Raw genomic sequence first — 7,592 nt, 5'->3', positions numbered from 1 at the left:
AAACAATATTTTTAGAAAAATGCCCCCAAACTACCCACATAGGATAACCTCGCGTGTTACAAAACGCATTTAATGAACCTCGCGTATTATTGGATACGAGACCCATAAACTTTTAAGATAAAATAATTTTTTTTGAATAAGGCAACAAATAAATGCATGAAACTCACTTTTTGTAAAACGTGAGGTATGACCTCACTTTTTGCAGAACGCAAGGTCATCTTACGTTGGTATTTTGAGGCGTATTTTTCAAAAGAATCTATTTGGGAGGTATTGGTCCAATAAATGATTTTTTAGGTGTTTTTCTTATATAATAACACCTTTTTAAACAACATCAAATTTACATGCTCTCTTATTGAATCAACATTTAATTTCATGTCTGATTCTGCTAAAGTGGCCACCATCTTTGTAATCTTCCATTCTGAATTTACATAAAATTTGTTTCGTACACTTCTTTTGTAAAATAAATATCCCATCTTGCTTTTGCTTTATCTCGGCTTAAAGAAAGTATGACATATCACCAATATATGTCATTTCAAATTCTTTAGTCATATATTTCTTGAAGTTATTAAATATACTTGGATTATTTCTCGCGAAAATCATGTCGTCGACATATAAACACACAATCATGATATCATCATATTCATTTTTCTTTTTATATAAAACACTCGTATAGACTCTTCATGAACCCATTTCTCTAAAAGTATTCATTTATTATCGTGTTCCACGCTTTTTGAGCTTGCTTTAATCAATACAAGGCTTTCTTCAATCGGTAAACTTTATCTTTATGAATTTTTAGTGTATCCAGGTTGTTGCTCGATATAAACATCTTCTTCTTCTAGGTAGTTAATAAGAAATGCCAATTTCACATCCATTTAATAAATCTTCCATTTATTTTGTGCTGCAATTACTGTGAGAAGTCTGATGGTCTCAAATCTTGCTACGGGAGCAAATACTTCATCATACTCTATCCATTGTCATTATTTATAGCCTTTTGCAACTAGTCTTGCTTTGTATTTTTCCACTTTTCCTTCCTTGTTGGTGTTCGTCTTGTACACTCAATTGACTACAATTAGGTTGTGACCTATGGTCATGTTGGTAGCTCTCAAGTGTCATTTCTTCTATTGATGTAATTTCTTCATTCATAGTATTTTTTACTTGTTATCTTTAACGGCTTCTTCGTATTCTATTGTATCACTGTTTACAAGTAATCATAAAAGTAAAACATTTTGTAATTCAAAATCATTGCATCTTTCTAGTATTCTTCTTTCCCTCGTAGATCTTCGAACTTCAGTGGGAGATGCTTCAAAATTTTCTAATATGTTGCTACCATCGCTGCTGTTGCTTGATGACGATGGTGTATTTTGTTGAGGTCTTTAATCATCATCTTGTTCATATTGATTGATAAGACTATCTACATAATTATCTTTATTAAAAAATAATCCTTCAGCATTCTTTTCTTCTTTGCTCCATCTCCATTATTATGCTTCATTGAACTCGACATCTCTTGAAATTATTACCTTATCCATGAGAGGATTATAAAGTCTGTAAGCTTTGCTTCTTTCATCATAACTAATGAAAATTCATTTATCTCCTTTGTCATCAAGTTTTTTCTGGTATGCTTAGGAACATATGTGTGTACGATGGACCCAAAAATCTTGTGTCCAACTCCCGATTTCTGACCACTCCATGCTTCATTTGGAGTCATGTGTTTCACATTCTTTGTTGGACAACGATTCAACAGGTAAACTGCACAACGAACTACTTCGACCTAGAAATTTCTCAATAGGTGCTTACCTTTTGTCATGTTTCTCACCATGCCAAGAATGATACGATTCTTTCCTTTTGCAACTCTATTTTGTTGATGCATATATCTAACTGTCAGCTTATGGATGATACCATACTCTTTGCAGAAGTCATAATTTTTTTAGTTTTTTAATATTGTTTATTTTTATTTTAAATACAAATTTTCAAAATTACCAGAACTTATCACGTATCACTTAACGAAGATTTTTAACGGCGGTTAATGCATGGTCACCTAAATGTTTAACGTTAAAAACATTATACATCTTTTTTAGCGAAAATTCTTTATGCACCAAATCGTATTTCGAGATAAAGTTTAGGCACTTATTGTTGTATTAGGCTTAAATGCACCATTGTCCCCTAAAGTATATCATTTGAACTAAGTTGCCCCCTAAAGTAATTTTCAGGACGTTTTGCCCCCAGAAGTTTAAATCTTTACATTATTTACCCCAAAACATTAACTCCGTTTAAAAAAATTGACGGTCAATCAAAACATGACACGTCACTTATTATTTTTTATTTTTTATCTGAATTAAAAAATCTACTAAATAAAATAAAAATAATAATGTACCAAAACTACCATTTTTCCCCTTTCTCCCCTTACCTACACCGTAACATCACCATCTCTAGCCCCAACGCCTTTGTTTTCATTTTGTCTATTTTCTCCATCTCTCTCCACTAGGACCCATAGATGTCTGGTTTACTAAGGAAAAATTCATGTTATATCACATACTTCAATGCCCTTTAGTATCATCTGATAGTTTTGTATTACGGGAAGCTCACTTCGTTACTTACCATTTCAAGTTAAAAAGATTCAATCATGTTCAATTACTGACATCAATGTTGGGAGTTCTTTCGGCATCACTTGCGAGTACGGTACATGTGTAATTAGAGGGCATGTAGGTCACAATTTTTTTATATGGAATCTATAACTTGATTTGATGTAATACATCATTGAATTATGTTTTAATATATGAATGAATTTCTAAATTTGTGTCTTTATTTATAAATTGTTTTACAATTTGAAATAATTTAACAAAAAAATTATTTTTCCTATATTTTTATTGTGGGCCGCTATAGTAACCCTAATGTAACACCTTAAATCGGATAAAGTCATTTGTATCAGTATGAGGGTGTTACATTATGAAAATGTGAAAACTTTGAGTATGTGATAAAATGAAAAGATGGTAATAGTAACCAGTAGGTTGGAGAAAAGAAATATGTTAGGGTTGGAGAAAAGAAGACGGTAGGGAGGGGTGGAGGTGGAGGTGAAGAAAATAGAGGTATTTTGACATATTAATTATTATTTTTTATTTAATTTTTATTTATTTAAATATAATAAAGTCAAAATTAAATGGTAATGTGAGATAATTTAATTGATTATCAATTATTTTTTAACAGAGTTAACATTTTAAGATAAACAATATAACTATTTAAATTTTAATAGAAAAATCATCTCGAAATTTTTTAAAGGATAATTCAATATAAATGCTATAATTGGAGAAATGGTGCTAAGCATTTGTATTAAGCCTATAATAGTAGAGTTCTAACTGGACATGTGTCATTATTTCATAGGACAGTTGTAGGAAAAGGATATTAAGAAATTGCATATAAGATTTTGCCCCTAAAATCAGACCCAGGAAACTGAACCGAAAATCATCCAAAGGGGAAAGGGAAAATCAAAATGGCGGATCACCACCACCATCGTCCTGACCGCCTCAACATCCCTCCACGCGCCACCGCTTTCGCAACCCAAACCACCACCCCGAGATCTTACCCTTCATATTCTTATCCTTCTTCCATCACAACCCCAACTGCAACTCCCTCGAAACACCGCCTTTCTCTCCAATCTTCCATTGCTTCATCTTTTTCCCAAAAGAAATCCTCCCTCTCTTTCCTCCTCCTCCTCCTCATTTCCCTCCGCTCCCTTTACTCTCTCCTCCCTTTCATGCGCTCTTCCCCTCCGTCTTTCTCAATTTTCCTTCCTCTCTTTCCTCCTCTCCCTCTCATTTATCCTTTTCTCTAAAAAAAGCCCCAGAAATCTTCCAATTTTCCCAATTTATTCTCTCACCAACACTCAGCTCAAACTTCTAATCTATAAGTCTTTTCTCTTGTCGATTGTCTTACTTCTTAGGTTCCAAGCTCTTAGGCAGCGTTTGGTTCGCTGGAATGTTTCTGAAGGAATTGGAATCTATGAAAGAATTGGAATCTGAATCTGAAACTTGTTTGGTTGGCAGGAAATTGAATTGGAATCCAATTTCATATTCTGTTTGGTTCGCAAACATGTCAGATGAATTTGATTTCAGTAATGTAAAATGACATAATTGCCCTTCTTGTTTTTTTTGCTTAATTTTAGTTTGTTTTATAACTTACATGTAGCAATATATTATAAAATTTTTAAAAATATTAAATTTTCATTTTATTGATTGATTATTCATTTCAATAAATTAAAAAAATCATACTAATAAACATCATAAGTTAAAATTATCCTAATTAGGGATGACCATGGGTCGGGTTTTTGGTCCACCTGACCCGACCTGAGAACAAGGGAACCTCCACTAGAGACCCGACCCAACCAAAATAAAGTTTCACCTGATCCGACCAAAATAAAGTTTCACCTGATCCGACCAAAATAAAGTTTCACCCGACCTGACCCGAACTAATAAAAAAATTATTTTTATTCAATAAAAACAGTGACTTAATTGAAAAAAAATTATATATAGAGGGGTATTATTGTAATTATTCCTAAATATATAAGGTAAAATTATATATTTTTTTTGGGTCGAATCAGGTATTTTTCACTCTAAACCCGAACCCGACCCGAATATCATACTTAAAAAAACCCGACCCGACTTGAACCCGGATTTTTTTTAAAAAAATCCGACCCGATCCCGACCCGAATATCACACTTAAAAAAAACCCGACCCGACTTGAAGCTGGATTTTTTTTAAAAAAATCCGACCCGATCCCGATTTTTTTTAAAAAAATTTGACCCGAATATTAAACTTAAAAAACCCGACCCGATCTCGAAATTTAAAAAAAAAATTCTACCCGAATATCAAAAGATTGATGAGGGTAATATGGTCAAATTTTACATTCCCTCCTCTAAAGTATTTCAATTCCATTACGTTATGGATAGAATCTACTTTCTCCCCATTAATAGAATTGGATTTTAATTCCCTTTTTAAAAACTTAAACCAAACATAAAATAGTGATGAAATTGAATTTTAATTCCAGTGAACCAAACGCCACCTTAGATAGTGTGACACTGCTGCTATGATCTTAGCTGAGCTATCAGGAAACCTTGCTGGCAGGCTATTCTCCAAAGAGAAGAACCCGAAGAAAAGGTCTGTCTTTATTGGGTTTTTCTTTTTATTTATTGGGTTAATGCTATTATCTCTAAGTTGGGATAGAGTAGATTGCTTTCCTTTAAATAAGACTGGGTTTTCCATGTATCCTAGGGAAGGCTGTGTTAGAATTTGGCCTATGTTATTGCCGTTTTTATCAGGGTTTTTAGGTTGTTATGAGAAGGTTTCAATGAACTGGGGGAGCATTAGACAGCTTGGTCCAAAAAGGATTCGGTTGATTTCATCGTTTTTTTACTACTGTTATGCTTTTTGTTCCTGCTGTTGTTAGTTTCTTTGTTTATGAAAGTGAAGGGGGAGGATATATTTCTATTGATAATTTAGGTTGGCCTTTGGTGAATATTGTGGTCTTTGGAGTGATTTTGAGTGAGAATTTCAATGATGATGATTATAAGTTAATGAGTTATAAAGATTTTCGGAGGGAGTTTGCGGTTACTTTTGTTTGTACTATAATATTGGAGTTGTTTTATTTCGAGGAGTTCTCGCTCTCAGGATTGTTGTGCGGTTTATTGTTGTACGTTGCTGTTCAAGAGTTTGATCCTGTTTATACTAGTTTTATTGAATTGGGGATGGAATCTTCGGAGTCTCTTACTATGTCAATAATGAAACCTATTCAACATGTATTGAGTGAGCGAAAATCCCGGAAGATTGCATTGTTTCTGTTGATTAATGCTGGATATATGGTTGTGGAATTTGTTGCTGGCTTCATGAGTAATAGTCTTGGGTTGATATCAGATGCATGTCACATGTTATTTGATTGTGCGGCGTTGGCTATTGGCCTTTATGCTTCGTATTTTTCTCGGATGCCTGCTAAAAGTCAGTTCAATTATGGTAGAGGCAGATTTGAGATTCTATCAGGGTATGCTAATGCAGTTTTTCTAGTTCTAGTCGGGGCTTTAATTGTGTTGGAGTCCTTCGAGAGGATTTTGGATCCTCAAGAAATATCAACAGTCTGTTAACTGTCTCTATTGGAGGGCTTGTTGTCAATGTGGTTGGTTTGATATTCTTTCATGAGGAGCATCATCATGCACATGGCGGATCATGCTCGCATTCACATCCCATCCTGATTCCCACCCTTATGATCATCATCATCATCATTCACATGATCATGGAAATCATGTTGAACACCATGAGTTTATAAATGTTTCTGATGGGTGCCACGATACTTGCTCCAGCCATGAACATCATCACAGTAACCAACATCACGGCAACAATTACCATGGAGAAGATCACAAGAAACATGAGTTTCATGGTCATCATGACCATAATCACAATCAAGCTGCACATGATTGTGCCCACCATCATTATCACCATGACCATGGATATAAACATGATCATGCTCATAGTCATGACCACCATGATTGTGTCCACCGTCATGATCACCTTGACCATGGACATAAACTTGCTCATGGTCATAGTCATGACCTCCATGATTGTTCCCATCATCATGATAACGATCATCATCATCATGATCAAGGCCTGCACTCCCATTCTCACTATTCTGAACCTAAAGGTCATTTACCACAGAAGCACCAGCATCGACACATTGACCACAATATGGAAGGAATCTTCTTGCATGTTCTGGCAGACACCATGGGAAGCGTTGGAGTTGTTGTATCTACCCTCTTAATTAAGTACAAAGGGTGGCTTGTTGCTGATCCTGCATGTTCAATATTCATTTCGGTTTTAATTATATCATCAGTTATCCCATTGCTTAGAAACTCTGCCGAAATTTTGCTACAAAGAGTTCCAAGGGCTCAGGATCAGGGCTTGAAGAAGGCCACAAGTGAGATTACAAACATGAAAGGGGTATGTAGCATTCAGAACTTGCATGTATGGAGCTTTACAAACTCAGATACCATTGGAACAGTCCACCTTCATATAGCAGCAGAAACTGACAAGGCTGCTATGAAATCACGTGTGTCGCAGGTCTTCCATGATGCCGGAATCAAGGATTTGACATTGCAAGTTGAGCGTGTGGTGCAATAGTGACCGGTCTTAGGTTACACTGTTGAGAATAGAGAGTAGCTCATTCATATTAGGACTGAATCTAAATATGATCAAAGGCAACAGATAGGCCTAACTGATATGCTGTTGTCAGGGAATGCGGCTTTCTCGGTTCAATCTTGGAGCATGTATATACTCATAAGAGTTGAGTTCAGCATCGTGTGTTCTATCGAGGAATAGTAAAGAAGGTAAATGTTTAGTTTTGTTACACATGAGATCAGTGACAGTGTGTTAAGAACTAAAGAGGACTGCTAATTTCTCATATCTTCTGGTGACTGAAATCAAAACAGGAAGATTAAATTGGTTATGTAATGAAATAAACTGTGTTGCATTATTTTCTTATGTTATGGGGTAAAAAAGTAAGTTTTTATGGTTCATTTGGATTCGATATTGATGTGTGGTTAGAGCATAAGTTCAAAG

General features: G+C 34.8%; 1 pseudogene; it reads left to right on the top strand.

The window, feature by feature from the left end:
* Positions 1-3,484: 3,484 nt before the first annotated feature.
* LOC120118617 lies at positions 3,485-7,352 on the top strand (annotated as a pseudogene).
* The last annotated feature ends 240 nt before the right edge of the window (positions 7,353-7,592 follow it).

Source organism: Hibiscus syriacus, unplaced genomic scaffold (genome assembly GCF_006381635.1).
Source record: "Hibiscus syriacus cultivar Baekdansim isolate YM2019G1 unplaced genomic scaffold, ASM638163v2 tig00110328_pilon, whole genome shotgun sequence".
NCBI classification, from domain to species: domain Eukaryota; kingdom Viridiplantae; phylum Streptophyta; class Magnoliopsida; order Malvales; family Malvaceae; genus Hibiscus; species Hibiscus syriacus.
The sequence above is the reverse complement of the archived record's forward strand: the minus strand, read 5'-3'. Positions and strand labels throughout refer to the sequence as shown.